At 38.4% G+C, this 26,678-nt stretch overlaps 2 long non-coding RNA genes across 3 annotated transcripts in view; both read left to right on the top strand.

Annotated features, from left to right (window-relative positions):
• Nucleotides 1–26,678, top strand: part of LOC106488967 (uncharacterized) — a 140,862-nt gene that overhangs the window by 47,925 nt on the left and 66,259 nt on the right. The window lies entirely within an intron of this gene.
• LOC106488966 (uncharacterized) lies at nt 1,620–20,647 on the top strand. Of its 2 annotated transcripts, none has more exons than XR_010883198.1 (4): nt 1,620–1,706; nt 2,003–2,090; nt 18,268–18,378; nt 19,700–20,647. It is a non-coding gene; the product is annotated as an uncharacterized lncRNA (long non-coding RNA). The 2 variants fall into 2 exon arrangements; XR_001293319.2 differs by having other exon boundaries at nt 1,987–2,090.

Raw genomic sequence — 26,678 nt, 5'->3', positions numbered from 1 at the left:
ATGTTTTTTTTCCTCTGGTGTGGAAGAACAAAGATCATTGTTTACTCACACATGACGTTTGACCAGTGTTAGTGGAATACATTAAAAAAATTAATAGTCTTATTCCCAGATCCAGTGAGCCTTATTCTTCCTTTGTATTTACTGTAGTGTAGAGTTAAGACATCTTTATGCCTGTACAAAAAACAAGAAGGTAATCCTTGTCTGACAGTGTTCACCTTTTACCAGAGATGTTGCTGCATGGTCCGTCTTGAGCAGCTGTTGCAGGTTGGCTTGGGGATGATTGCACAAGGTCCACTCATATTGTACCTATTCTGTGGGTAAACACTCTTTGTGGCTCTCCATCCATTGTTTCTGAAGGCATTACATTCCTTCTAGCAATAGCAATATTGCTGTGCAATAGGCCTGTCATTACACCTCATCTGTTGGAATAAGCATGCAGGTGGGGAGATGCTGCCATATTCTTCTGTGCTAAAAGCAGGGTGGGAGGGTAAATGGAAGGAGAGAAACTGGTATTGTTTATATAATGTATGAAAGAATCGGGAGAAAAAGGGCCATATGCTCAGATAAAAGTTGAAATCTCATTAATTCATGCCAGCATGACAATGAGGACATTGTAACCCCATCACCTACATCTTTCATACAAAGTGTGCCAATAAAACATCAAGGATAGGAAAACTATATATCTGTTTGCTTAATCACTCCTTCCTGCAGTTCTGAACACAAACTAGAATTGTTAACATTCAAAGCAATTCTTTCCTGTCAAATGGGAATGAGTTCCTGCAGAGAAGCTTCTTTTTTTCTACAGAAAGGTTTAGAAGTGTTACTGGCTGCTTGGATACAAAGGACAGTCTGCTTGGTGACTGTAAATCAGTGCCATCTCCTTAATGTCGGTCAGGCTATGGTAATTTATACTTGCTGAAGTAGTCAAACCTGCCAACAGGCACCTGGTTAAATACATATGTTTAACCTGCTGCAGTTGCTCAGAAGCAATTAAAGCAGTAACTACTCCATTAGATGGAGAAGTGGTAAGAGGTTGCCTAGTTGAAGTCCATCTTTCACTACAACACGAGGGGCACTACGGTCCAGGGTGGTGCCTTCCCTACCACCCCCTCCCGCTGAAGCCTCTGATGAAGATATAAAGACAGAGGAATGTAGATATCAATAACATGCACCAAGCACAACTGAAGAAATAACCTAAAGACTTGCTTGCCCTGCTGTGCCCTGTGCTGAATGGTGGCATGATCCAAATCTCCTCTTCTATTGCCTTCCCAGTCCTTACCTCACTTTTCCCTTTTTTGGACCTGCCATATCTCCTTGGTCTTTTCCCTTCAACTCTTCAATCTAGTTTCTTCTTGTTAATCATTACAACAAAAAAATGTGATGTTTGCTACTGTTGCTAGCCCTGCTTACATACTATATCCTTTTCCTCTCCTTTGCCTTGTCTATTTGGACTGTAAGCTCTGAGTACTCCTTTTGGCTAGGCACTGTACAAATAAGGGGGACCCAATCTTGGTTTGTCCTCAGGCATTATCATAATAAAAAGGCATTTCAAATTAGTACTCTATCATAAAAATGTGCCTGTTCTTAATGAGAGATTATCTTTTCTAGCTCCAACTGATACAATCAAAGCAGAGAGACCAGCATACTCATTTTGAATAATATTTCAGCAAGATCTTGTTATTTTGTTGCCTTCTGCAGTCTACCAGGTACTTCTTTTCCTTATAAAATGCATCTGCTAACAACAGCTAAAATGCTAACATAGAACTGAGCGAAAAGAATTATTCTAATACTGCAAGTAATGCCCCTACAAGAATGATGACATGAGTGATAAAGGAAACTAATAGCATGCAATCATCTTAATGTTTAAAATAACCTAACACATTAAGGAAGATTTTAAAAATATATTCCTGCAAACTTAGAAAGTAACTTTTTGGAGACAGGGCAGTGCATTTTTTTTTTGGTTATGTCTTTCTTGTTACCTTCCAGTTGTCTGTTCTCATAGGGGACACTACTTCTGTACAACACCATCAACTTTTGGTGGGTCTCTGCACAGGTGGTAAGATGTCAGAGAAGATTTTGATTCCTTGATGGTAAGATTTCTGGTCTATGCTAGCAGTTGCACTATTGTTCTCCCCCTTGCAAATGGTATGTTGTAAGTTTTACCCTGGGCAGTATCATAAAAACAACATTTTAGAAATATTAATGTAGTCACTTAGATGGAAAGGGAATAGAAGTGTGGATGATTTTTACATTACGCTACAACTGAAATCGATGTAACTCTGCTGTCTTCCTTTATTAGATGGAGACATGAGACATCTCACCTAACTGTAAACACCCACACTGTAGCTATCTCCTTTGAGCAAGTCATGCTACTACTTTTATAGTCAAGAGAAAAATTGTCCTATTTTAGACATTTCCTTTCAGATGAGATAATTTACAACCTGTAAGTGCTTATTTCTCACTCCTGACTGTTAAGGCCATCTAGACTAGAAGCTTAGATGAGGACATTTATACTGTAGGCATTTGCATTTGATCATCTGAGTCCTGTTCGTGGTGCCAGGTCAGTAACTGGGTCAGTAAGGAGTCAAGAAAATGCATCTTCTGCAAAGTTTCATTCAACATGCACTCATCACTCCTGCTGTGCCTCTCAGGCTTGGACCAGATCTGGGTCATGGCTTCTCAGCTTTGAAGGCAACATTGAAGATTGCTGTGGATGGGGAGGATGTTCAGGCCGGGGCCTGGCCACTCTTTCCACAAGAAGCAGAAGGAGGAATAGGGCAAGGATGGAAAATCTGGAGAACTGGGCTTAATGCCTCTGCTGCCTCACTCTTCTCAGCTATCTTTGCCACACCACATATTCTGATACCTTCTTTGGCTGCAGTTATAGTCTGATTTCCAGGCCTCTGCCATAAGAAAATGGTGCAGTGAGCCCATGGCCTTTCTGCCGCCCTCACTGACTGCTGCTTCTGGTGCCAGTGGCATGAGCCAGCTTTGGCCTGAGAAGAAAAAGAGGTACACTTTAAGACCAAGTGTGCCCAAGGATAAGTCTTCTTTCCTTATTCGTCTGTCCAGCTGTAGTTTTTAGTTGCCACTTACTTGAAAAGATATGATAAGTACTAATTGGCACAAGATAGTACAGGCAGGCATCTGCCTTCCCTAGTAATGAAGGGGATAAAACACTGTAAAGATATTTGCTTCCCTTTAGAAACTTAACTACATTTACAGTCCTTTATATAATTTAAATAACTAATTTCAGGGAGGGGTGGCCTGACCCACAGAGTTACAGGAACAGTTAATTCCTGGCTACCATTTGCTCCTTGTGAAGAATAAATCCTTCATGGTCTCTTTCTCTCTCTCTTTCTTTCTTTCTTCTTCTTCTTTTTTTTTTTTTTTTAAGATGCATTTGAATCTAAAATAATGATGAAGATTAGGTATTATATGCTTCTTCTGTAGTAGACCACACAAAACCAATGCAGCAGAGGAATTAACTATTGTTTTGTGTGAGTGTGACACTAAAACCATGATCCTAATTTCGGTAGGAGTTAAATGATTGATCAGATTCACAGAACAGTCTCAGCTAAAGAGAAGATGGAAAGGCTCAAAATGCTTGTTTCAATATTTAAAGAAGTATATATACTGCCTTTTTAATCTGAAGGGGCTTTTGCTTTGGAAATAATTTATTTTAAAGGATTTTTTGCAAAGAAAAGAGATTCCCAAAACAAAAATGAAAACAACATATTTTTGTTTGATCTGAATCATTTTTTTTTTCACCAAATCTAAATGGGCATTATTCATACCATTGTACTTACAAACACTGGAGACAGATGAGAGAAACACTTTTTCCCCAGGCTGCTTGGAGACCAATGAACTGTACAGTTAGTAGCTTGCTTTAATGCAGAGCTAGAACAAGGCTTTTTATCCACACAGTATAACCGTATTTATCTGAATGCATTTCTGTTACTTCGCATTGGATACTATCATTTTTTTTTCACCTATGGTCTTCTGTGGCATACTGTTACTTGATGTTAGCCTTGTGTTTGGCATGAAATTGATGTAAAGGGATACATTAGGAGTTTTATCAGAGGTGTTTTAATTAGGCAAGATATTCTATTCACTTACTGAATATTTGCTTTGGGTTGCTTGTAAAAGGCTGTGGAGTACAACTACCTAAATACTCCCAGCTAAATGTCAGATGGGGTATCCTGCACTCTGTTGATTAATTACATAATATTTAGATCATTTAGCTAATCTGTAGAATGCATATAGCATAGTTAATGAAAGATTTCAAACCTCCAGGCAGAGTTTAAGAAATGAATCATCATGTACAGTACACAATCTTCATTATTCACTGCAGAAATGCAGCATCCATTGGTACGAAGGTTAAACTAGGAGAGGTGCAAAAGACAATGATGCCCTGCCAAACTCTGTTTGCCAGTTATTTTCTGCCTGCTTGGGGAACCACACACAGCAGGTTGAACAGATATTCTGGCTTCTTCTGAGTGGGGCTGAGGCTGATGTCAGAGGTACTTATAAGGAAGGGACTCATCTTACAGTTTGTTCTCCTCCAGAGTGTGCAGAAACCTCTGTGAGTTGGGGTCTCCCCCATGTGTTGCCACTCTGGGTAAAATGTTGAGGTGGGAAAGGAGTGGTAAGGTTTGCCCAAACAAAATGAGTTCTGGGATGTGCAAATCTTTTCTTCCCATGTGCAGTGATGTGCAATGATTAGCTAACAAAGCTGAAATGTCAACATTATCATCACCACCTATTGGCATGGATTGGGTAGCTCATTCCATTTTCAAAGTTTTTTTCAGCCTGTTAGCAGCAGTTAAAGATATCAGTTAATCTCTAAAATGACTGTCAGTTTTTCTCCATAACTCTGAGGGCCAGCAGTTTATTGAGATAGAGAGAAAAGGTCTCTTGTTTTTTTAAAGAAAGTATCTGGGAACATGAAATGGAAGCTTCACTAAACTGCCAGTTTGTTGATGTTGTGTGATCCAGCTCATTAGGTCTGGGCTGGAAGCCTTAGGCTTGTAACAAAACATTTTATGAAGGCTCAGTAGAGGAAAAGGTGAAAAGCAAATTGGAAATGGTAGGGAAGAAAGGCAGATGGGATGAGAAGGCAAAAATGAGATCTGTTTAGTTATAGGCTGATTTGATTGCACTAATATTGGGCAACTCCTCTCTCACAGATTGCCCGTGGAGAGAAATGACACTAATGGTATGATGTACTGTCACAGACAAATAAAAATAGTAGAATCTGTCCTCTGGGATGTAACCATGAGACTCTAGAGAGATGTTCTCCGCATGTAGCTCGCATTAGTGTTCATACTGTTACCAGTTCCTGGGAGCATTGGGAGCCACCCTGCCCTCAGCTCCCTTGGTGGGAGGGATTGTGAGCTCATTCCTTATATGCCTCAGGCAAAGGCAACTGTGAGAACTAATATCCATCTATCCCAGGTTTTTAAAGCTGACTCTGGCTGAAGGAGATTAAGGACCACTTGCACTATCCCTCCATCTGTTAAACCTCCAATAGGAGGATGGGAACAAACAGCTGGGGTGGGAGTGATGTCTTATCTGCTCCAGCTGCTTTCTAAGTGGGTATCCAACCAGGGTCTTTGGAGTATATAGCAAAAAGGAGCATACATCTCCTCCCCTTTTTTAAAATTCCTGTATGTGGTCAGGACCTGAGTTTTATATCTCATCTGAAAGATAACACCTCCAGGAGCATCTTGGGAGAGCAATTTAGTACTGAGTCAGAGGAAAGAGAATGAGTCACTGCAGCTCTTAGATTTTTCTTGGAAGTTTCTCACTGAAGCACTGACCCAGCCTGACACCGTTTAGTAGATGACATCAGAGGGACTGAAGCTTATGTAAAATTCAGAGTGGGGTAAAGGCTAGAATTCCAAGGAACTGGTTTGGAAAGAGTGATTAATTCTTTGTGGGGCAGTTGAAAAGTATTTAACTGGGGAATGTTCATCATGCAGATACTGTAAAACCGAACCAAACAAACAAAAAAAAAATCAGAAGACAAGACTGTCTAACCAGAAATCTTGAGTTGCTAAGTAGTGGATACAGCATGTGTCACATTACAGACTGTTCCTTCCTTTAGCAGTAGCACACAAAGTGAACTCATTATAATTGAACTGTATTTGGCTAGAAAAAGCTCCAGTCTTTTTTTTTTTTTTTTTTTTTTAATCTTACTATGCAGCTACCTGATTTTTACAGTGGAGCTGCCTGCAGTCCTGCAAAGGATACCCTCATCAACAGAAAGACATCAATGGCAGTGTCAGGTTGTCATTGTGGAGTGGTGCTCTGGTGATTATCAGTGAATTGACAATGATTAGTGACTCAGAGTTGCTCATTCTTAATCCAGCCCACTCCACCACTGCTGGTACTGCCTCGTGGGAAGCAAATCTAAGCACATGCACAGGAAGATGCCTCAGTGTTATTTTGCTGGCAACCCTCCAGAAGCCTCCTTTACACTGTAACTGCTTGTCTGCTACCCACTGAGTTTGCCATCAGGCTAAAGATTTTCTTCTAGTCCTGTGGGGATTTTAGAGGGGTTACATTCTACATTAATGCCAAACACTGAAGAAGATAAAAATGATTTAAGATATGTGAGATGTGCATGTATGTGATACAATGCTGATACATACGTGAGTGAAAAATGGACCTCCTGGCAGGAATCATTGCAGCCTAATCTCCTGAGGAATCTCCCTGTGCTGAAGAGATGACCTTCTGTGGACTGCAGTAACTCCTACACTGGCATCCTGTTCCATAAGAGCAGGGACAAAAATTAGAGATTTCTTTAAGCTTCTTTTCTGCTGCTGCAGACTTGAAGTCACATGCCATCCAGATAAGTGTAGATGAGCAAAAGCTGCCTGTGCTGTGCCATACCCTCAGTACACTATTCCAAGACTGTTCAAACTGCAGACCTGGTTGAAGTGTGGTGTGTTTCGTGTCTGGCCCGTATGCCCAGATCACCCAGGTTAGATATAGCAGAACTTACAGATCCCAGTAAGAAGTTCCCTCCCCAGATATTACAATCACATGAGATAGAGAAAGCGGGAGAATAGAAGGGTAAGTCACAAAACTGATGTGAATCCAGTTGCAAAAATAGGACTTTTAACAACCTGAGCTGGTGAAGCTGGAAATGAACTTGCCAGCGTGAGTATCTGAGAATCACTGTGGGTGTGTCATTTCTCTTAAAATACTATGAATTCTGCCCCTTTTTTACTGACCCTTCTGCCTCTCCTGTCCCAATATATTTCCTACATGGAGCTGGCTAGAGAACATACAGCTGACTTGGTCTGCCTCACATAACGCAGGAATTCTTCAGTAGCAATGGAAAGTTTTGCATGATTTTTTTTAGAAGTGTGGTTCTCTGCTACATGACCACTTCCTGAGCCAGTAAAAATTGAGCTTCCTGTATGATTAAGCACACAAGGTGCAAGGCAGAAGAAAGGCCAGTTATTTTCAACAGGCTATTCTTTAAGAGCTGGAGGAAAGTAGGTGCCTATACAAATGGCAATCTTTCTAGTATAGCCAACATATTAGGAGCAATAATTCTTAGAATCAAAACCGAAGGCAAAAATATGCTCAACAGCTTCATGCTCAACAACATTATTCCTGGAAAGGAAGAATGTTTCTGGTACTTAAATGAAGTTATAAAACAAGGCAATTGTGGTCTATGATCACTTTGAGGAAAAGGGGGAGCTCTGTTAGATCTCTCCTCTTTGACTTTCCTTTTAATGCCGAGTATATTTTGTCACATTAATACTCATTGCTTTGAGCTGTTTCTGGCAAACCAGGTAAGTTCTGCTTACTGCAGCTATACATCTTGAACAAACATGAAGTTGTTTATATGTAATGTTTTGATGGATGGAATGAAAACTGGCATTTCAAGGCACATTTCAAGTGTCTGCATCCAGAGTTCTTGGCATGCTGGCGCATCCTGTGAAAAAGTGGTTCTGTCTCAATAATATGGAACACCTGCGCTGTATTTGAGCAGTATTTGATGGGTGGCCCAGATAACATGGCATCCACACAGCTACCTGCCAGGCACTCCGTCCAGGTGTACAGGCAATGTACTAAACTGCACAGCATGTCTCCTTTACAGTGCAAGGCATCTGTCTGTGTCTGGGGCCACACTTGGCAGACTGAGCGGCAAATCTGTTATTCTGGAGATAAATGGATACCTCTCAATAGACTCTTGAGACATATCCTTGCTGTCCTTATTCAAGCTTTGACCTTTTGTGGGTTCCCTTGGAGTTAAAAGGGCTCACTTTACTCTCTGTCCTTTCACTGAAGTCTTTGTCTACATACCTTGTAGGCAAAAGACTACTGGGATCTGTTCTTTTTTGTGAACACTAGTTTCTTAAGCCTTCATACTTCTGTATCAGAGGAGAACTGTATTGTTTGAATTTCCTGCCATCTGAGGCATGAAATAACATGGGATTGGACTGCTGTGTGACTTGGGGTGTATCTGGCCTCTTTGGGCCACAGAGCACGGAGGATGACTCCTAAGAGTATCCCTTGTGCATGGGGTCTTTCTGGTTAACACATCCTTGGGCTATTGAACAGTACCATGGTCTTCTGCTCTGTGACACCAGCAGCTGGTCAGCTAGCCATAGACCAGGCTGATCAGCAGTGCCATAGAGTGTCAGAGTGGTATGGAGACCATGGCGCTGTGCTGCATGAAAGGGGCACAGCAGATTTAGCTGCTAGGCAGGAATCAGTTGTGAGTCTTGCACTTTGTGTAAGACATGACAGGTCTGCAGAATGCTAACACTGCTTATCATCTGTATCTGCTCTGTGGTTCTTCATTAGCAGCTGCAGTGAGTGAGAAACCTCAGACTCCTACATTTGACATAAATTGTTGGTCACCGTTTCCTAGCACCAGGCTACACCAGCAAGCATTCCAAGAACACGTGCTGTGTCTGTCTTCCTCATACTTGTTAGTGCAGGCTCTCATCCTGCTCCAGTTGAAATCAAGGGACAAAACGCCCATTGAAATTAATGAGAACATGGGTGAGCCCACTTCCCATATGGTGCCTGTCAACCATGTGCTTAAAAAACATCTGATGTATTTTTATTCTGATCATGTGTTTGATGTCAAGATTGAGACTTGCGAAGGTTTATAAGTCCTGAGAATGTAGACCGTAAGAAATTCCCAAGTTTTGTATAAATATCCAGCTTTGTTCTTTTGTGAGAGAACCACATGCCAGCATGAGAACTCATATGATTTTGGGTGCAGCTTAGAGAAGCCATCTGTTTTAAGGTACACATATAGCACTCTGTGGCAAACTCTGTGCCTCTGTCAGTGCAGCACTCATTTACACAAACCTAAAGTGGCAAGTTACTTTGAATTTCTGATGAACGACTGAGAAATATTAAGGATGACCATTATCCTTTATGCAGTTCTATGACTTTTATACACCTTTACAATATCTGCTACCGTGGCAGCTTAGTCATTTTGAAGCTGTAATGCTATCACCTTTGCTATAAAGTAAATTTACACTTCTTGTCTGAAACACAAATAGAAAAACTTCTGTGTAAGACTTTAGCCCAATTCATAGCCTTTACAGTTAAAATTCCTTCCTCAGTAAAGATGCTATAGCAGAGAATCAGTGGAATGATATTTGATATTGATAGATATTCTTCACTGATAAATATCTTGTTGGGTGGTTCATTTCAATTTAAATAGGTCCCTGAACTTCAGGTAGATGACCAAAATTTTAATATGACATTATAGTGGACAGGATTTATCTGTTATGAAACAAGCTTACTGTTTTATGTCACCTTGACTTTGAGCAAATGTATCATATTATAACTGAAATTGTTCAGAGTACTGTGGAGCATAAAAGAAAAATGATCCTGGACAAGGCACAAGCACAAGTTGACTTTCATGCTTCCTAAGGACAGAGACTAAAGGAAAGTGTGAAACATCATCTTTGTTGATTTGCTTTTATCCTCCAGAGTTGTATGGGGAGTCCTCCAAGGCTTGTGGATTGCACTTGAGTGGACTGGACTTAAATAGGGTATGGCCTAGAAAAGATGCAAAAAAACAAAAGATACCTTCCCCAAACTTCTTTCTATTGAGGTAAATTGCTGGCAGTGTCGACACAGCAAAGGTCATCTTGTGATTTCTTATGCTAACAATAAGAGTCAGGAAAAGAAGTTTCTCTTATTACTGTTTCATAATTGCCATGCTTCCTGTATCAATCACATTTTGTATATTGGTTTGTGAGCAATAAACTGCTGCTAAAGGAAAGGAATAGAACCACAACAGCAGCTATGTTATTTATAGGGGACAAGAGTGAATTTAATATAATTTATCCTACTCAGGATAAAAATCAGTATCTGTCTTGAACAGACAAGAACCTATCTTGAGTGGACAAAAATCTTCATTTACTTCCACCGCACCCACAGTGATTTCCCACTCTGCTGCCTAAAGCTTATTTTTCACAGTTAATAATAAACATCATTGACTAAATGATGACTGCAGTTCCTCTGCTGGAATTACAAGTGATCACTTATGTTTTAGACAGTGCCATTCTTCCTTCAGTGCATTCATTCACAGCACACTCTACATTACCAAAGCCTCTGTTTAATCACTGGCTTCAGCCTCAGTGAATTTCATTTAAGTAAAGCTGAAAACGTTTTCCAAATAGTTGTGAAACACACCTAAAAAACCCGTATGTTCTACTTTTGCTTCAGTTAGTCACTGCCTATTTACTATAAGGAATAAAAGAAGGACTTTGACCTCTAGAATAGAATTTCAGGGGCAATCTCATCCAGAACATCTGAAAAATGTGTCACCTCCAGCCACTAACCAAATTAACCTTTACTGTGTTTCATACTTAACAGAGAAAACAATTTCCTCTAACTGTATCCTAAGGGTACTGAAGAGATACTGATATCACTTACAGTATATTCTGGAAGATAAGGTTTCATTTTCCTCTTTGGTATTGGAAGATGTTAAATCTAATGATACTGTATAAAATTGGTGAGCTCTTCTGCTTTAATTTTCCAAAATGCTAATTTGGTAATGCAAAAGGTTAGTGGTGGTAAGCTTCTAAAAATGGCTCATTTATACACTGTTAGTTTAAAAAATGTTGGTTCGGCTTCTTAATAGGTGGATGAGTTAACTCTTGGAGTGTTAACTGAAATAGTTGTTAGTAATCTGAGAAAGACTGAAGGTTGTTTGAAAGACTTATACGTTATTTTTTTGAAATGGATTTGAACAAACTGAATGTGCCATACCTTACTCCTCCAAATATTATACAGTATCTGTTAACTTTTAAATAGTGTTTAAAGTGTATCTCAGGACTATGATTACAAAGCATCCCTCAGTAGTCTTAAAAATTAATGTTAATCAAGGCTTAGCTATGAGTGAGAGCAAACATGTCTGAATAACTACTCAGTGTATCTCCTTAAGCCACATAGCTCGTCTGGCTTCTATTTAACTGAAAACATACTTACGCCTGGATTATTTTCTACTTTCTTGTAATCTAAGAGATATTTTACCATAGATGCAATAAATATTCCATGGTAAATGCAATAAAATGGTTTTGGTTCCAAATTTATTCATCTTCCTGTCTGTGTCAGCCAGACTGCAGCCATGTAACATAATATAATGGCGTTCCTAGCAGCAGAACTGAAGTTATTAGAGGAAGACATGCACTGGTTACATAACATGTTGGGTACATGCCTGTTAGGCCTTGCCTACCTGAATGTATTGAGCCTGTGTTCTAGAAGTGCTGTACGTATGTTTCTCTCTCCAGTAACTAATTAATGAAGGCTGAAATAATTAATGCTGAATGTAACAGAAGTACAGTGTAGATACCAAGGTTAACAAGTTTATCTTATTTCTTGCCATCCATTATCTATGCATCTCTGATATTAGTTGAATAAACTGCACAAGAACCGTGTAAGTATAACGTAAAACTTATGAATACTGCAATATTCCAGTTAAATGTATTGGCAGTGTGAAAGGTGTATGGTGTATGGTGTATGGTAAATCATCAATTCATTCAACCAAAGTGGCAGTGTTGTAGATAACACCAGAAGATCCATTCTTGGGAATGGTGGTATTGTTATGACTGCAATACTGTCTGAAGGACATTAAAATACTTATGTTGTTTATTTTCAATCTGGCTGCTAATGTCGTTCTTATCAAAGCAAATGTGAAAAAAAAAACAGTTGGGGCGCAGACTTCAGAGTGACTTCAGCTCCTATTCAAGCAAGTGGTGATGGAAGGTACTTAGGATATCTCTGAAAATATTTAGCAACCCAGTGGGTCAAGCTCAGAACCTACAGGAAATGGAATCATTCCAGCTTCACTTCTAAAAAATTTTAAGAAAAACAAATCTTTTTTGTTATTAAAAACAAATTTCCCAAGAGCATCTGCACTTTCCAAATGTTTAGCATGTGGATGACTCACCAGCTTTATGCTAAGATACCATGCTGTTATTTCAAAACCAAAATACCAGCTCTGACATTTTCATATGTTGCACAGAGATCTGTAGTCTTTTTCATTATTATTTTATATCAGTTCAGCTTTTAAAAGTCTAAAAAGAAGCTGGGATTAAACATGATGCTGATTTTGGATCCAGGAAGGTCTATTGCAAAAAGGTTTTTTCTCTGACAAACTCTATCTATTTGGTAGATGAATTTTATTAAAAAAGGAAAAACTTTAATTTTCTTGTTTATCGAGACCCTGATATTAACTGAATTGTAATTGTTGCAAAATTTGAAATAGGAATGAAAAAATTATCCTTTTTTTTATGAGAAATACCAACTAGCTCAAGATATAACTTGGAACAGATCAAAGCTGTCTTGAGTTAGGCCAATTAGGATGGCTTTTTAAGGACTCCTTTGCTCACTGGGTCTTGCTAGAAGACAATTCGAAATTTAGCTCTTCCACCACTTGTCAAGAGGCCTTGACTGCTCAGGAAAAGGGGGTGGAAGGGGAGAGAAGAAAAGAGTTAAAACACGTAGCGTACCTAGCACCCAGAGTTTTCTTTGTTAGGAGATTTTTTTACCATTAAGACTGGCTTAAAGGAGGACCAGCTTTGTTTTTTGGTGCTTATATCAAGAATAAAGTAAAATGTCCTCCTTAAAGAATTTACAACTTTAAGACTTCATTTTTGCTTCCATGGCAACATAAAATCTTTGTGCATAAGGAGTTATGGGTGCACAAGGAATATATACTAAATCCTCAGTGTGGCTGTGCAAGTTATTACTTGGAATAAAATAGAATATGGCTCTTCTCAGCTTGAATGGCCAGTAGTAGGAAGGAGAAAGGAATCTCTATGCCAAGGAAGGAAAACTGTGTTCCCAAGTCACATCTATTGCTTATGATAAACGGATAAAGAATTAACTTGTTATTTTGGTTCCAGTGGTACATGGAATCTCAGATACAAAAATTTAGTCCACAGAGACTTCTTCATGATCTTCCAGCACAGAGTGATCTCTTGGTTGGTGCAAGAGAAAGAGCAGGGCTGAAGTATCTTCTGTAACAGCATCTGGAGATCTTTTTGTTACCTCATTTATGTTAGACTAATGTCTAAATGAGCTCAGGATCAAGAAAAAAAAAAGTGTCTAAAGCTTCCCCCTCCAGAGTTTAGTGCCAGTCTGTGTTAGAAAAAATGTGAATATAACAAGCCCAGAGAGAGTGACTTTCAGTGTATGGAGACCTATATTACAAATACAAGAATTCAGGTCTCACTGTATGTGCTTTGCAAAATCAGAACCTCTGGGCTTGCTATGCAGTGCTTTTCATGATAAAGAGTTGGAGACTTTCTTTAGCCATGTAGGCTCATTAATTTTACATTTACATTTACGTACATTTTACACTTCCATATAGAAAGCAAGTATTCCTGGAGGGACTGAGTTACCTCATAACTTTTTACTGTAGCTCTATTTGTATCTTCATTTGAAGCAACAGATATCAGATAGCTTTTATGTGTTTTTGTTTTAAGAGCCATGATAATAGTGGCATGATCCAGGAATATGGAGCCCGTTTGGCAGCTCCTAAATTCCTGTTCCCCAGAGACCTTGATCTTAAATACGTGTACGCAATCACGTGTCCTGGATGGAAAAATCAGAAACAGGTAGGAGAAGATACCAGCCTCCTCTCGAAAGCCTATGCAGCTCTCTGGCAGTGTCCTTTAAAAGGAAGACAGAACTCTCTAGCTGCACTTCAAAGCAGTAGAAGGGTTTATGTAGGTTTAATTGTCACTACTTTATGATCCTCCTGTGTATGGTCATTGCTACTTTTCTATGGCTCTATGAGTAATAAGAAAATTAAGAGAGGGAGAATAGTTAAAATGACTTTTCATACCTGGGGAACAACTTGCATTTCTTCAGCCCTGAAAATCCCTTTGCCTCCCCTGCTCTTATTCCTGCTATCCTTTGCAGGCCATTAAGTATACAGTTCCCTCTCAGTAGCTAATGAGACTTAAATAAACATACTGAGAGACGAACACGGCCTCTACAGTTTAATAAATGATGCTGATTCTGGTCTCAGTTACGCTGGTGTAAATCTGGAACACCACCACTACTTACAGTTGAATTACTCTAGATTTATATCAGAGCTGAATTTAGCCCATAGACTTCAATTTTTTAACCCATTAGAATTTTATCGCTGCAATTTAAGCTACTTTTAAAGCCCAAATATAAAAATAGTTTAGCAGATCAAATTTCATACCTAACTTTTGCCATATCTCTTTGGATACTGCAACTCTAGCTTCATTTTTGTCTGTTTTTAAACCTTACTCTTCCAACAGCCAAGGAATGGATAACATTGTGGTGATAACTGATAACATTACGTTTTATAATTAGATCAATGCATCTTTTCTTAGAGAAAGCCCTTTAACTCTGTCCTTGAATTTTTGTACTTTTGGCTGCAAATCGTGTGCAGCCCAAGTTTTTAAACACAGTTTTTAAACATAGTTTGCCGTCTGGTTCATGATTAAAATGACGTGTCTTGATGGATATAAGAAATGCAATGCATCTTAAACTATTCAGAGGAACAAAGTACTGTTTTGTTCTTATAAAACAGGTAGCGCCAGAGCTCCTATGATCACATCACCAGTGTTGTAATGAACAGGTTATTCAGAATCTGCCAAAAATCAAAGGTGGGTGAATGAAAAAAGGCATTGAGAGGAGAGCTACGGCCAATCAGCTCACAAGCAACATGAGCCTTTGAGTCAACCAGCTTTCTACCACATTCTTCCATTTAGGTCAAAATAATAGTAAATAACAACACTCTCTGCTGAAATTGAGTAGCCTTCCTTTAGATTATTATTAACTCAGAGTATGAGTGCAAGTAACTGTATGCAGTATAAAGAAGGATATCTCTATGTATTTTAAATCTAAGATGGAGGAGCCAAATATGCATGAAATGTCATGACTTTAACCTTGTTTGAGGCTGATTCTGCTCAGTAATGCTTTTGGGGAGCATTAGACTTCAGGCAGGACAGTAAAAAAATGGAACCTGAATTGATGTAATAAGTTCATGAGGGAGCAGAAATCTTTAGTTGTATGAGCTTTGAGAACATAGTATATGAAGGTATTCTAGGCTGATGTTGGGATAAATGCATTTGATGATCTTGATGAAGTGATGATCTTCAGTACTACTGAGGATAGGAATCCATGCATCCCATAATAGTTACCCTTATCTACTTTTTATAATAATAAGAAAATGTGTGTGGGAAGGGGGAGGAGGAAGAAGATATAAAAACCTATGCAACAGAAGCCATTTAAAAGACAAGATTTGCCAACTATCGTTACCATAGTTACCTTGCATTATAATTATAGAAGAAAGATCCGTGGTGGTCTTATTTAACCATATGTGGGATGTACCGGTGATTGGATGATGACCCCTGTTCTGTGAAATAAAGAAGAGACATACCATCTTTCAGCACATTAGACTCATGGAAATGAATTAACAAATTTATTAAAAATCAACTTGTCCATGTAATAATGATGAATTATGTTTATTTCAAGAAATCTGGTCACACTTCCTGGAGATTTATGATTGAAAAAAAGCTAGCTGAGTGTTTTAGTGTTAATTTTCAAACTCACTATGTCATGTATTCCAAAATAGCTGATACAAACTCTAACCAAAGAATTCAAGTACACTGACAAGTCTAGATTGACTCGGAGGACTGAGTATGTGCCTGTTTATTAAAGTTAGGCATGTAAGCCTCCATGGGTCTTTGTTCTTCCTGTACATAAGTTGATCTTTCCTGAGACATGCGTGTTCTCTTCTTATAGCTCATCATTCTGGACTTTTTTTTTTTTTTTTAACTTTTTCACCTTCAGAATAAAGGAACGGGATTTTCAGACTAAGAGTGATCTTAACACTGTAGGATAGCACACATTCCCCAGCTATTTTTCCTTGCAGATCATACTGCCCCAGACCTGCTGTGGGGCTTGGAACACACATTTGTGTTGTGGCATTGCAATAGCTATTGCATCCAAATTCTGCATAATGCGTCCTTTTCATTCTTGTGACTGGTGCAAACCGTGGACCATCTATTGATCATTTGTCTTGGCATGGTCTCATCATTTATCCCAGGGACACTGATATACAGAATCCTGGCAAAGATACATGCTAACTTATGTGCCTAGGAACTACTTCTTATGGAAACTCAAAGATGTAAACAGATTGAACTTCCTCTCGCATGTCCTGGGAAGAATTTGCAGTATCAGGACTTTAATCCTTCCTAATTGGTCAGTTCCCCAGTTGATCTTTTTTTGGCCTTTTGTAAGCTTCCTCTTGCCTATCATTAGGAAGAGCCTACAGCTGAGTAAAATATACAACTACTTACACCAGAGAGGGCCTGTTTTGTGGTCTGATCTTTTCAAGCCACAGCTGCATTAACCTTTTCAGACACTGTGGTTACGTTTACATTGTTGTCAAACAACTGAGCTAGCTTTAAGCTGGCTAATTTGGGACCTGCTAGCAACACGGTCATGGCAGCTTGTACTAACTGCCCTAGCACTTACCTGCTTCTGGGGCAGGTTTTGCAGCCTGCCTTGAGCTTTTGGCTGCCTCTTCTACCACTGAGATCAGGACCTGAAATAAAATTTAAAATGACCCTAAGTGTGCCTGCAAGGGCTGGAATGCATTTCTTTGACTACAAACATAACACATACTCTGTGGCATGTTGTGACTCATGCTTAGCTTTCTATCAGATTGGTGTTTTCTATGGCAACACCATTACTTTTTTATTAGATCTCCTTATTTCCCGTAACTTTTCCTGAGAAAAATCAATCCAACTGTTCTGCCATTTTTCTAACCAAAATACCCATACTTCTGTCACCCAAATCATGGCATACCTATGCAGCAAGAAAACACTAGTAGCTTTGTTTTCAAAGAGAAGAGCTGCTTGGTTTGCATAAGGTAAGCCAGAAAATGTGGCTTTCTGATATTTAGGCCAGTGAATACTAGCTGCTTCCTGCTTGCTTGTTAAGTTCTCACCATGGCTTTAGAGGATGGGTAATCAAAACATCAAAGGTGCACCTCCTCCCTATTCATCTGAGTCTCAGATTTATTCCTTTGTAATTCTAGCTTGGTGTCCAAATTTTGTTTAGTTGTACATTAAAGATGCCTCGAAATAAACTAACCCTCCTATCCTGGAACAGCTTTCTTTTCCATTCACTAAGTTTTTACATGTTTTTTTTCTCTTAAGTCAGAAAATATATTTAGCCCTTTTCACAGGTGTGTTTGCTTTCTGTTCTGCCACTCATCCAGAGAAATCGATCGTTTGGATAGTTCTACTTGTGAGACAGACTCATAGGTAGTGTGAACTGGAGTAACTCCTTCAATTCTCCTGGCATATGCCAGCCTAGATATGCTCAGCATCTGACCTGCAATTTGTTTGTTCTCTATATACTGAATATTCACTCATCCTTCACCTAGAATGAAGGATGGAGGTGGGAAGGAAGGAAATAAAAGCAGTTTGGCATTTTTATTTCTGTGTAAAACTATTCTTATTCTACTCACATACTGATACATCAAAGAAACCAGTAAATCTTAGAGTATGTTTCAGGACAATATTTTCATCCTTTTTCTTCCTGATGAAGGGATTAATCATAAACATGCAATAATTTATGGGACTGAAAAAAATGATGGAAATTATTCTTATGGGGCTCACATTGCCTTATTAGTCTCTATAAAATGATTAAAATGATTCAGAGAAACAAACCACGGCAACTTCACTATACTTCATGAATCCTATCCTTCCTTTACAGAGTAGCATTTATTGCCTGGAAAGGTCATTAATTAAGGACTGGAATGACCCAAAAAATCCATATTTGATGCCTGACCATGGAGTTTGCAGAAGTTCAATCTAAAGCCACTTGGTAATATTTCTGCATTCTTCTGTGAAACCTAACAGCCTGAATATGTGAATATCTGTTAGTTAATTTTCTGTGGGGGAGGCTATAACATTTGACTAATGCCCCACTTGCATGAACAACTAAATTTAAGTCTGTTAAGCCTTTTCTCCAAGTATCAGCCTTGACTGCATATAGAGGGTGGGGGAACATTTCTTTTCTCATGCTAAGTAGCCTCCATTTTACAGAACAGAAGCAGTAAGCATCACAGACTCTTCTGTGGTAAGAAAACAGCGTAAGACTTTTAAGATATAACTGGGAATTGTATTCATTTCGAAGTGGATTTTGCTTTTTGCATTCATAGCAGTAATGCTGTAGTGAAACTGAATAATCAATTCCATCTGTAAAACCAGATGCTGAAATGTTTTGCAAGCAAATTGTTTGTTTATTCAAGTAAGTTAATAGATCCTTAAACTCATTTTGTACATATAAACAGAGCATAATACTAACATACTAACATAGCCTAAACCTTGTGGTTACAGCCATTCAGGCATGTGGAGGTATGTAGCTTGCTGATACAGATCTGGCCCAAAGCTCACACTGAAAAAACCAGCCTCACTGAGTTGTCTGATTTTAAAAATCAAAACTTTTTGTTGTTAATAATCTTGTCAAAATGTACATTTAAGATTTACTGCAGTAATGCTGTAATGGGTGAGAAAAGCTTTATCACCTCAGTAGTTCATTGGTCCATTCTATGGGAATTCTTATTAAACAAATATTTGCAAGATTAGGATCTTAAATTTGACACTTTCCTATGGGGATGATAGCAGTGGCCAGTTTTCTAAGAAGTGAGTGTTTATTGAGGTGAGCCAATGTCAAACATCCTACATCTGGAATCTCAGTGAGATTTTATTTTATTTTTTTCAGTTCTGTGTCTTCTATTTTACTCCTACATCTGCAGATTTGAATATTCAAGCACAAGCTGGGAGTAGGAGTACATTATTTTGGGCTACTGATATTTAGTTTGAAATTGTCAATCAACTTACAGTCAGTGTACAGTGAAGAACAAATACTGCCAAAATCTGAAAAAAAAGCACTAATTACTTTGATATGAAATGTATTTATACTGAATAATCCTAAATTGTTAATAGTTCACAAATTGTGTATTAAATGTTAGTGCATGTTGACTTCCTCATAGTGTTCTAACATAGGGTAAGCAGAAAGTAGAAATGACTTCTCATGAATTCATATGTCTTAGGGGTTTCTCAAGGTCAGTAGCAATTCCTGCAGTAAATTAAAAAAATGCATTTTTTCTTTTCTCCTCTTTGTGTATCTTTTACATAACCAGATTTCGATGTAGCACTCTTAAGTTGCACAACACCAGAAGTAGTATCTCTACTAATAGAAGACAGGAATATCCGCACATGCTCAGTCTGTTATCAGCTAAATAAACTCAAGCATTGGAATTTGCTCAAAGAAAAGAGGACAAATTCAACCACATCCAGTACCTCTATGCCAAAGTCATCTCTGGGAGAAATACCAACAATATGAGTAAATGTGTAGGATATCTGTAAATAAATTAAAATTCTTCAAAACATATTGGTGGCATGAAGATCATTGTACAAAAACTTGGGAATTAAAAATCAAACAGCAAGGTCACTTTCACATTATTGAGGATTGGATAGAGTATTCACTTCTCTATTTCTCCAGCTGAACATGATTCTTCAGAAGAAAGATTAGAAGTCATGGTGACTTCAGCTAAACTGCTAGCTGAAGTTTGGCCTGAGGAATACCTATCTGGTGCCATGTTGACATGATGGCCACCTGTGTGGTTTGTTTTTATGCCAGTGTGCTCGAAGGCTAGTAAGCCATCCTAAATAACTCGGGATCTTCCTTGCTGAACTGCAGAGAGCTGGATAGAATGTTTTTTATACTGGAAAATACTAATTTATCAAAATGAAGACATTTCCAGAAAATGCATTTCTTTTGAGAAAAAGTTTGTTAGGAATGCATCTCATATCCAGTGTGAAATTCCTGGCAGAAAGCGAGAAAGGGTTGATGCGGACCTTCTTGGGGTCTCAGGGTACTGCAATACCTTGTTCAGCTGGCTACTGTTCTGAGGAACCCTAGGTCTTGAAAAACACTGTAAACTGCAGATTTTCTGGGCTCATTTTTTAAAAGTAGTGGGTTTTTTTGTTTGTTTGTTTTTTTATCCTAGCTTAGGAGAGAACAATTCTGAAAATCTCTTCTTTTGCAATTCTTGTTGGACTGTTGATGTTGCTATTCAGTAATTTTCTGGTATAGTATCTGCTTAAGATTATGATTAAAGCATCTTCAAAAATAATTAATGTGTATTATTTTGGTACGTTTATTAGTGATGTGAGAAATAGAACATTCTCGTGCAAGTGTCTGAATGTACAATATTTCTCTCTTCCAAGATAAGCTTAATCTTGATTTTTTTTTCAGGATGGGAGCCTTAATCTGCTTTATGTACATATTAAAAAAGGCTTAAAGCCTAGTGACCCCCGAACTACGTTATTCAGAAATTACAATGAGCTGGAATTTACTGAATTACTTCTTGCAATGTTACTAAAGCAAAGTATTCCAGTGTAATTAGTACAAATCAGGCAATGCTGTAACATCAATCTGAAAAGTTCAAGCAGGTCTTCTAAGGGCAATGAATAGGTGATAATGGACAGTACAGTATACACCATCTCTGTTATGCAAGATAATACTGCTAATTATGCAGTGAAATCTGTCAGAAGCAACCACTCAGAAAATCTAACAAAAGCCTTTTACTGAGCAGAGGTTGTATCTAATAGTAAAGGTAGAGCAGAACCATTTATTCAGGTATAATTGAGGGGTAGTCTCTGGATTTCTGTGGCACAGCGTGAAGCTGTGAAAGTTCTGCTTTCAGAGATTGGTTCAGGAAGGTTATTTTCTTGTGCAGGTCCTTTTGTTGTTCAATTATTATTGGGCATGTGCCCAAGTCAAGAATGTATCCAGGCAAGTTGATCTCTTTTTAGAACCATCTTTGAATATAATAGTTTAATAGGAAGAAATCTACATATTTCTTGCTTCTCAGATTCATGCTTTTGTTCTAGCCTCTGTAACCAAAACAGTCGACTAGAGAAATAGCTACATATGTATGTCAAGGTTTTATTTGGACCGATTTTTAGGGTTTAAATTTTTTATCTTTTCAGTATAATTTTAAATGGTGCCAGAGAACCTGTGCATGGGCTCGATATAAGGCAGACACATGTTGTTTCTAGTCGTGTAAGCTCAGCTTTTGAAAGCAGGCATCAGATTTTTCCTGAATGTCTATCTGGGCATCCAAAATGAACAAATATAACTTGATCTTTCAGAACTGTTTAGTATCTGAACCTATTTCAGTATCCCTGATAATGCATTGAAATCATAAGGCACTTTTGGCTCCAAGCTAACATCAGCTAAATTATGCATCAGCATAATCATACTAAATCAACAGTACTCTGTTGATATAAATACAGGATCACCTTAAGCACTGAATAGAAGTACTTCAGTTTTACTTATAGTTCTTCTTGCAGATTTTCTGACCTTTGCCTTCTACAGAGTCTAGGGAGTATAAGCTGCTCTTGTTGATTGTGATACCATTTTAAGCATTGCACTACTGCTCAATACTGTGTCATGTGAAAGAAGTAAACTGATACAAACTTTTTCAAACTTGCCTCTTGACAGCTAGATCCTTCAGGGGAAGATGCAGGTTTTGAATATTTTTGAAAAGTCAGATAATTTTTATGTAGCTTTCTTTACTTTGAAGGAAGTGGTCATTCCCATTTCTATTCCCTTTTTAACATTACTTTCTCATCCGCATTATAATACTTTGCTGTTAGGTTTTGACCTAGAGCTATGGTGACCTGCCGTAAGCTTTGGTACTCTTTCTGCGAAAGATATGAACAAATATTGTTCCACTGCAAACAAACCATAACAGTGTGGATTCGAACATTGCTGATGTTGAAGAGATGGAAAATACCAGTGATCAAACACTGCCTTTCGATATTTGTAAATATTATAATCTTTTATAAAGCAATTGGAACTGTCTGCACATATGGGCAGCAGAAATTTTACCCGAGTTAAAATGAACATATAAAAAAATCTGAGAATCCAGAATTTACAGAAATTGCTTCTTTGCCTATGTGCTCCAAAACACCAGTTCAGATAGAGGCTGGAAGAGCAGTGATTATATGCTGTTACCATTTGGTTGTCTGTGTGAAATCAAGTAGTGCTGCCAGTTACATTTTGTGACTAATCTAATGCCTATTCAGTTATGGAAGTTGAGAATGGACATAAACAATGAAATATTTCCCATGCTTGAAATCAAGCAGGTGGTTTAGTACCTTGGTGAGTTTAGTACCTTGATGAGTCAGGTGTCATAACAGAAAGCACTATAACTCTTAATGCTTGTTGGTATGTCTATAGGCAGGCTCAGCCAAGAGGACAAGAAAGGAACGGACTTCTCGGCCCAGGAGGCTTGTTGGCAGTATAGTATGAGAGCTTACCCTGTCACAGCCTAGGCTGTTCTGGGAGATTATTATTTTATTCTGACTGCCTTCAAGTATCAAACTGTACTACAACATCTATATGAACAGCTGAGAGTTTGAGAGTGTGACTCTGTATAAATGCACATAGATAGTGTGTATACACGTAACCACACACACACACACATGCACAACACACATAAAGCCTCTCATAATGGAAATGGATCTGCTATGACTGAGATTTATATAAAGAAACCAGAGTTTCACCAGCTTTTCTCTGTACCTTACAGCTATCACCTTTCAACTTACCTTTTCCATTCACTTTTTTGGGTGACATCTTTTCTTTGCAAAGTGAACAAAAAGAATGACTAACAACATTGTAGGAACATTAAGAATTGTAAAACTTGGATCTAATCAGACTTTTTTTCTAGAGTTTTATCATTATCATTTATCATGATAGAGTTTTATCATTATGGAGTTTCTGCATGAGAGGGTGGTGTGCAAAGAACATCTGAAAAATCCTGCAATTACTGGAGTTAAATGTAAATGGAAAATATTTGTTTTATGATTTCCAAGGACTGTTTTTTAATGGCTGTTTTGTTTATATGTCTCAAAACATGCATGTGCCCAGACAGGATTTTAAAGTTCTTCCTCAAGGTCTTCAAAACAATATGCAAATCCAGTAGTTTACTCCTCCTTTTGAAAGAATAGGCCTGACTCACAGCTCAGAGAGATAATGTCAATATTGGTACTCTCTAGGAGATATCAGTTAGCGTGGTTTTGTAGCTGAGATGGCCGATCATGCTCATGAGTAGAGGGAGAAGCACATGATGACAGTTATACATTGTCTGAAAGTTGTGTCTTAGCCAGTGCTGCAGGGGCTTCAGCAGACACTTGATCAGTCACAGTGTATGCCCAAATGCCTGTAACCAGACTAGTTGGCCAGAATAATCTATCTGCAATTTTTTTTACTCTTAATGCATTTTAGGACTCCTGTGCTAGATTTTCATATATGAGAGAGCAGCGCTCACTCTATTTGCAGCATGGCTGTCTTCGGACTCCCCACTCATGTCGTGTCATGTCATGAACTTGTTGGCTGCCAGAGGCTGCTTACCAAAGCCTAGAGAGGTATATTCAAAAACTAAAGCTCAAAAATTGTAAGTTGAGACTTGGCAGTACTGTCTGAAAAAATCCCATTGCTTAAGGAGAAGAGACAACTGGGCTCTGTTGGAAAAACCCTAAACTGCCCCCTCTCAAGATCCCGTTCTATCAGCAGAGGCCCAAAGCAATTTTTTGTGGCCTTTAATAGCTTGGAGAAAAGACACTGTTAGCTTTCTTAAGCATGAATCCCCCTGTGTCAGGCTCCATGCTCCTCTAAGCTATGCTAGCTCTTGTGCCCTCAGGTCAGCCAAAGCAGTGGAGCTCTTTGGACAGCTTAGGGTCATTTTTATCTTACTTACCACCAGTAAGATAGCTCTGTTCATTTTGAAGTTGAGCTCCAGTAAGATTAAAAAACAATAATAATAAAACCAGTAATGAGTGTCTGGTCACAATGCAATCATGTTTTCAGATGTGCACATTTTAGTGTTCTATTCCTCTTGTTCAGTTTCTGTGTGAGTGCAATATATATTTAGATCAATAGGACAAACTTTTCTGACCAAAATAAGTTAAATTATACCTTCATGAGCTTTTGACAGGAAAAGTAATCCTTTTTCCTTAGTCTTTTGCCCGTTATAGAGATTGCAAGTTCATAAGGGCAGTAAACTGTCTTAACGTATCTGTTATATACCCAAACTGTACATAACAAATCAAATGCTCTAATACATTAATTTTATGCTTTGTGTGTTAAAAAAAAACTTGGTTGCTGTACTGAATAGATTGAAAAATACCTGTCTCATTTGCTAAGCTTATATTTACAAATGGGGTTAGTATATTGGGTGTTCAGCTGAGATATTCAGACAAAGCCTCGATCTCTGAAAACACCAAGAACCTCTTCTCTGAAAACAGGGCAGTTTTGAGGTCCTTCACATTAAGTGCCTAGAAGTCTAGATGGCCCAAGTTATGAGGCAAAGTGAGAAAACAATTTGCAAAACAGCACTGCTTGTTCTTTCAATGATTCATAAAATAACCCCAGATCTCTCCCTTGCTTCTGCTCTATCTTGGATCACCAAAGTGACTAAGTGTATGACTAGAGTGTAACCAAAGGCAGTGAGTTCATTCAAATTCTGAAGAATCTGAATTCTACATACTATTTTACCTTTACCTTTGTGCTTTTACCTCCTCAATTGACCTTTTATGTTATTTTGAATTATTTAATAGCCATCTAAATTTAATTTCACAAAGCTACAACGAATAAGACTGTAAGCAAACAGAAACTCATATTTGTACTATTAAACTAATAAGCTTAATAACAATAATCCACCAACATCTGCAATCATAAAATAAAAACTTCATTATCATTTCAATACAGTTAATACAAATCCTCAGGTTCACCAGTACACCAGCTGTGTCCTGGTGCTCAACAACACAAAACAGCAATTCATGCAAAATTACCAGTCTTTGTTACTGACTCTTTTCCCTGGCTGCAGTCCCAAAATATTCCTGCTGTTCAGGTCTTTTGTTTCTTTTCTCTGGAAGTCTTTTGTTTCCTGGGAGAACACAAAAGATCGTCCCCAAGGATGCCTTCAGTAGCCTTCTCACCTCAAGCATCATGCCTCCAGCTTTTTATTTTGCACTATTAAGAACCTGAAGTGCTTGTTTAATAGTGATTGGACTATGTGCTTCTTTCTCCTGTGCTGTTGGCATTGCTCTAGACCTACCCACAGTGTTCTCTAGCACTTTTAAATGACTTGGAAGCTTAGAGTATTAGGAAAAAATAATCATATAGCAATAATATTTTCTGATATCTCTCCTTAAGGATTGCAAAATGCTTGAAAATGTGAACAAGCCAACATTTAATACTTCTCTTTGAATTAGGATAATGTTCATAGTGTTGGATATTTATTTATTAACCAGGAGCAAGGCCTGAGTATGTTGGGCACTGTACAAGCTTTTTCTAGGAGGTGTTCCTTGTCAGGAGTTTGCAACTTAAGTGCATAACAGAGGCAAGAGACTAAGCAGGGGAGATAAGTTCAGGATAAAGTATTTGTTTCCAGAACTTGAGCCAGTAATTCAGAAATAATCCCTTTGCACTGGACCTATGGATTCAATCACTGACAGCAGCTTTCCAGTGTGCATTGTAAACATACATCAGAGAGGTTACAGTGATCAGATAGTTCATAGTGCTAAGATATAACCTAGCTCCTTCCCAGCCAGTTTCTTGTCTCTGCCAAGGAACCAACCAAAAAAAGGACAGTTTATGTTCGGACTCCTGGGTTGCCCTTACATTTCCTCTCCATCTCAATCAGTTGGCCATCTTTTCATCCCTGGTGTGGGTATAGAAGAGCATGTGTGTTTGCTGTCTGAGATAATAGGTATCTTCCCAGCAGTTCTTGTGGGAGGGGAAGGAGACTAAAGGAGGTAAAAAATTTGCCTGCCAGTCAGCTGCATCTGTTATTCCCCAAAGCGCATCGAGAATACAAGAAGAGGAATGAACATCTCAAAGAATGCCCTATAATGTAGTAGACCACAGATCTCTCAAGCAGCCATTAAGATGAGATTCAGGACTGGTAGATACAACAGAATAGACTAAAATGATTATGCATTAGGAGAGGACTGACACCTTTCCTGAAAGCATCCGACATTGCACCTTGGTAGAAAGAGGATACAAGCTGTCTTAGTCCAGTGTGCTAGCTACACACTCTCTTTTTT

The sequence above is a fragment of the Apteryx mantelli genome, chromosome 1 (assembly GCF_036417845.1).
Source record: "Apteryx mantelli isolate bAptMan1 chromosome 1, bAptMan1.hap1, whole genome shotgun sequence".
In the NCBI taxonomy this organism is placed as follows: Eukaryota; Metazoa; Chordata; class Aves; order Apterygiformes; family Apterygidae; genus Apteryx; species Apteryx mantelli.
Note: the sequence above shows the minus strand (reverse complement) of the source record. Positions and strands in the feature narration are given on the sequence as shown.